General features: G+C 34.7%; 1 protein-coding gene across 1 annotated transcript in view; it reads right to left on the bottom strand.

The window, feature by feature from the left end:
- The window catches only part of Kcnj3 (potassium voltage-gated channel subfamily J member 3), a 155115-nt gene that overhangs the window by 43595 nt on the left and 105640 nt on the right, over positions 1 to 5880 (bottom strand). The gene's annotated exons all lie outside the window — the stretch shown is intronic.

The raw sequence follows: 5880 nt of genomic DNA, 5'->3' as shown, positions 1-5880 counted from the left end.
TAAAAAAAAAAACAAAATGTCCTTGGGCCTCTTCGCAACAACATACTTGCTCCAAAGGCCAAATGTGTCAAAAGTATTTAGGGAGCTTTTATCTAATCCTTAAAGGATTTTAGGGATACCTCTTCAGAGGGGGGAGGGATATTAGAGTTACCAAAAGCCCCATAAAAATAAATCAATCAATCAAAGAAGAAGAAAGAGTACATGAAGTTATCAGAAAAAAGTGATAGGGAGATATGGGAGGATTTGGATGGGAAGGATTGGGCATGGATTTTATCAAAACACCTGATACACATGTATGAAATTCTCAATAAAATATTTATTCAAATAAAAACAGAAATATAATATTGAACAGGTTAAAAATAAGAAATTTTACAAACCTTAGGTCATTTATGGATACTTAGGAATTACCCATATAACAATGTATCAATTTTGAGACTTTTGCTTTGCTTTCACAATCTCCTCAAAGTTCAACAACTATTTACAAGATACTTAAGATGTTTTTTTACTCAGAAAGTTAAAATTTATGAAAAATCTAAATGCGTTTTGTTAAATAATGAAGGCATCAATGGCCTGTGGAGCTATACTACCAATCTTTCAAGGGTTTGTTTTCCAATAGTTGTTTGTATTCCATTCCACTCCTTCATATCAACTGGCTTCAAGATAGACTGTCGAGCCCACAGCCCACTCCACAACTCCAGTCCGAAGGCTCAAGCGTCCTGTGCATCGATGATATTTAAGGGTTGAACAAAATAGAAAAGGACTTTCAGTGCCTTGTCTTCCTAAAGAAATGTGTGATCTTAGGGACTGTATCTTCAAAGAAGAGAATTCAAAGACATGTTTCAAATATAAGCTTGGGTCATTGGAATAAATGAAGAGTTTGGCCTGAAAGATATTAAAAGCAATGCTATTCACATATGAGCTGGCAGAAATAAATGTGACGTGTGTGTTGTATAAAAAAAAAAGATTAAAAACAGAAAAGGAGGCCCCCTAATACTAAGCAAGGTGCATCAAACCATGGGTCGTTCTTAAAAGGAGGCAACATGTGAAGTGAGCTTGAAATTTGGAAATAAATTATAGAATTGAGAATACTAATTAAAAAATTAAGAAGGAATCAATATGCTGAAGAGTTGGGGAATTCAGTGAAATTTTAGATAGAAAATTTTACTTGAGTTATATAGGCTTTAGAATCTGTGTGCTTACCACATGGTGAGTTTTGGGAAAATATGTGTTGGCTGAAGGGATAAAAGACTGAGTAAATAAATCATAGATTTTTGCTGGACTTTGGTCATTGATTGTCTGCTGGAGAGAATGCTGGAGAGAAGAAGTGGCAAGTAATCAGAGCACGTGAATTCTCTTTACCCTGTTGTATTCCTCTTTTTTTTTGTTTACGATGTCCTAATTCTTTAATCAACATTTCTATTACTGTTTTGCCACAATCTTTTTGTTTTAATTACTATTTAAAAATGTATATTTATTTATAGCACTAAGAGGCTGAAAGTCAACTCAAGCTTCATGTGTTTGATTTTTTTTTTTTTTTCTTTTTGACAAAGTCTCCCTCAGACCCAGCCTGTCTGGAAATCACTATGCAGACCAGGTCCCAGAGATCTGCTTATCTCTGCCTCCTGAGTTCTGGAAGTGCTGGGATTAAAGGCAATTGCGACCACGCCCAGCATCATATGTTTGCTTTTAAAATCATGCTTTGTATGATAACAACACTAGTTTTATAAATATCTATAAATATTCTCTAGAGCCAAAAAATGATTATAACTTATAATAATGGTTCCTTCATGTTAAAATATCTCATATATCAATAGGTTGCTAATATAAATATGATAGAGACTAGATAATTAGAAATGATTCACAAATAATAATTGCATATCTACTTTGTGTTAATTAAATATCCAGTTTCAAATTTTACTTTAAAATTACAATATTTACCAGGTGTGGTGGCGCACGACTTTAATCCCAGCACTTGGGAGGCAGAGGCAGGCAGATCTCTGAATCTCTGTGAGTTCTAGGCCAGCCTGGTCTACATATCAAACTCCAGGCCAGCTGGGACTAAAGGGAGAACCTGTCTCAAAAACACCAAAAAATTTTTACAATATTCAAGTACAGTTTATTCAAGATAAAATCATTTGCAATCCTAGCATCATAAACTGAGTTTCTGTCTACACTAATACATTATTTTAACCAACATTTTTGGTATATTGTGATCTCAATTGTTGATATCTTAGGAAAATATATTTTATTAATTTGAGCATTTTAAAATATATATATGTGAACAACTAGGTTATTGACATGTTAATTAAATAATTAAATAACTGTATCTCTGTGGCTCAATTGGAACTTTACTCTTAACTGAATTCAGCTCTGCCTCAAATACTCTACTCTCCCATTGTTGCAACAAAGGACATATAAATCTCTGCATAATGTATAAAATACATTGGCTAAACTAAATTCAGTCCATCTGACACTGAGGCAAAAGCCAATGAGGATCTATGTGTGCTCTATGCAGTAATGAATAAGTGGACTTATTTGATTTAATTCTTCTGGAATATGACACACTGATACTTCATTTCTGATGACAGAAAATGAATAAAATGAATGCAAAAGTTACTGTAGGTCAGCTAAGATTAATGAAATGCCCCAGTGGTTCTGGATAATGATGAGGCATACAGATCAGAAAAAAAAGCACTCTGAATGCCCCCTTTACTATTTCAGTTTTAATTTTACATATTAAAAATATTTAATGATAATGTGCATATGATTTATTATACCCTGAAATTTGAAAATCTGCTCAGGTTCACTTGCAAATATCTACAAGTATACTTCAAAATTAATTAGTGGATTCAGAAAAATATCACCCTGCTCCTTTTTTTTTTAGTGTTTTTGTGGAAACCATCTCTGGGTTTGCTGTGTGCTTTCAGTGGTGAATGTAGGAACAGGACACTGAAGTGTTACAAGCCCAAAAGGCAGAAACTGACAAGATGATTATTGATAATATTCCCATGAAAATAGTGAATTTCAAAATTGTGTATATATTGCACCCAAGCTATAGTCTCTTAATACAATAATTATCAAAGGAAAAGAATGGAGCTTGGAAATTTTGGAAAATTGGCTCATCAGAAATCTGCAACAAGAAATGTTTGTTGCTCACATTTTCATAACAGTCAGAAATTGGAAACAACCTAGATGCTCATCAATTGATGAATGGATAATGAAGGTGTGGTACTTATACACAATGAAATATTATTCAGCTCTTTAAAAAAATTATGGGGCTGGAGAGATGGATCAGCAGTTAAGAGCACTGGCTGTTCTTTGAAGCCCAGCACCCACACAGTGGCTACCAACCATCCATAACTCTAGTTCCAGGGGATTCAACACCTTGTTCTGTCCTCTGTGGGCACTACACAAAATGAGTGCACTTACACACATGCAAGCATAACTCTCACACACATAAAATTAAATAAATAATAAATAAATAATATAAGAAATTGTGAAAATTTCAGGTAAACAGAACTAGAAATAACCATCCTCACTGAGGTAACCTAGGCTCAAAAAGACAAATGTCACATGTTCTCTCTCATAGATGGATGCTAACTTTGAAATCTTAAATATGCACATTTCAAATTGAAAATTCAGAGAGGTAAAGAAACTACTAAAAAATGGTCATGAGGGGTTTCTGGGAGGGGCAGTAGAATGCAGTGACATAAAGGAAGAAAGGGGACATAGGCTAGGAAGTTTAAAGGAGGGTGAGTAATGAAGGGCAGGTCAGAGGATGGAGTATTAGGCAGGGATAAGTAACAATAAAGGTCCTTAGAAAATGGTATGTAGAAACCTGCCACTATAGAAGCTTCTTAAGGTATATACATATATATCATTAAAAGAGCTTAAAAGTAGTTAGCCTAAAACAGGGGGACATTGCCCTTTCTAGAAATTATAGGGTGCTTAAAAAAAAAACCCTCAGTGGCAGCACTGGACAACATCTCTTGAAGCTGTTGACCAGGGGTCCCATAGATCCTCAAACAACACTGGTCATTGTCCTTGTTCTTGGTTGCCCACCAGAACTGGATGCTAAGTCCTTATTGCTGAAGACACTATACACATTGGCTTTAGAACAAACAAGTAGAAATCAAGCTGGTGCTGACTTCATAACATTTCTGCTGGCTGGCATTCATAGTGCTAGAAGTTGCTGTAGAAGCTACTGGAAGGTAAAAAATAATCATCATCCTCACACACTGTGACTCCCATGAACTACAATAACAACCAGCCTGGCAAGATATGCCCACTGGTGCAACAGTGGTGTGAATATTATGGTAGTAACCAAGCATGCTTTAATTGGATTTGGGATCTGCTTCATAGGATGGATCCCATGCCTGACATTTGTATCAGGCTTAGGAACAAGAGGCTAAACAGGTCCCAAGAAGTAGGGGAAAATCTAATACTAGTTTTCTACTAAATAGTTATCATATTTAACTGATTCCTAATGACTTATTGCTATACTAATAGATTAATGCATCTTAGAACCCTCACCAGAGAAGTTCCTTTATAAAACAAATAGTGATTAACTCAGAAACCCACTGGTCATCAATCATGTAGAGTACCAGAGGCTGCAAACCACTTATCTCTGAATAGGATACCTAAACTCCCACACATCAAGACCCAGGGATCATTGTGGAAGAGGGGACAGAAACATGGTAAGAGCCAGAGGTAGTGGATGAGCACAAGGAAACAGTTTTCCAGGCAGCTCGTCAGTTATTCATATGAACTCACAGCAATGATGACAGCATGCCCAATTCCTATGCAAATTCAAACCAGAAAACATCCCAGCAAAGACATGAGGAAGTGGATAAGAAGTTCCAAAATGACTTAGGGATATTGTGTCAACAGATGGCTACTGGGAAAGGTGGACACAGTCTCTTTCAAGCATAGGACTCTTGGTTGGTTAACCACGTTTCAATGTACAGATCCATACTGAAGGATGTTTGAAGACACAAAATAATTCTATAGGACCCTATATACTAAATTAGGGGTTGGTAATAAGTGTAATATGGGATGGGAGAGTGGATCTAAATATCATCAAATTATATTGCATGAAAATCTCAAAAATTTAATAAAACTATAAATAAAAACACAACAAAGTAAAATAAAAAAAGAATTACACAAGATGAAGTTGGACTTTACCACAGAAAACAAGTTAGTCATCAGATTACAATGTGATTGTGTGCAAAAGTGAAAGGAGTCATTTTTTATTTTAGTGCTGATCAGAGAGAGGAATTTCAGTATGAAAAGAATGAGTACAATTCAGAAACCTTGAATGTAAAAAATCCAGAAATGCATAATAATAGTTTAACATGTATATATAATATAGGAATGGATTCCTCAACAAAAAAAAGAGGAGAAAATCAAATCTCTTGTCTGTAGTAACTTAGCTAAAGTACCAAAATTTACATCGAAATTTAGTGATGAAAGAGAAAATATTAAAATTCATGGTAACTAAGCTACTCTAAATATTCAGGATAATTTTCTCTTAAAGTGTAGTTTCAGATAAATTTTAAAAGACAATAAAATTAGAACTTCATTAGCATTTTGCATACCCAGTGAAATTAGTTAACCAAGCACTGTTTATTAATGGATACTAAGAGGAAGAGCGGATATGGAAATTCAAACTAGAACAAGCTGGCTACCACTACACGCATCCTCCAACCTCATCCCACCATCAAAATGGGACATACAAACACTTGTTATCTGAGATGATACAATATTAAGTATACAGCATAATCTTTGAAGTACTTTTTTGAAAGAATGAGGAATCTAGACTCAATAAAACCATTTGATATGTCTTCTGATTATTAGAACTAATTTGCATATTGAGTGAAT

This window comes from Nannospalax galili, unplaced genomic scaffold (assembly GCF_000622305.1).
Source record: "Nannospalax galili isolate Female #2095 unplaced genomic scaffold, S.galili_v1.0 scaffold376, whole genome shotgun sequence".
Lineage (NCBI taxonomy): Eukaryota > Metazoa > Chordata > Mammalia > Rodentia > Spalacidae > Nannospalax > Nannospalax galili.
Note: the sequence above shows the minus strand (reverse complement) of the source record. Positions and strands in the feature narration are given on the sequence as shown.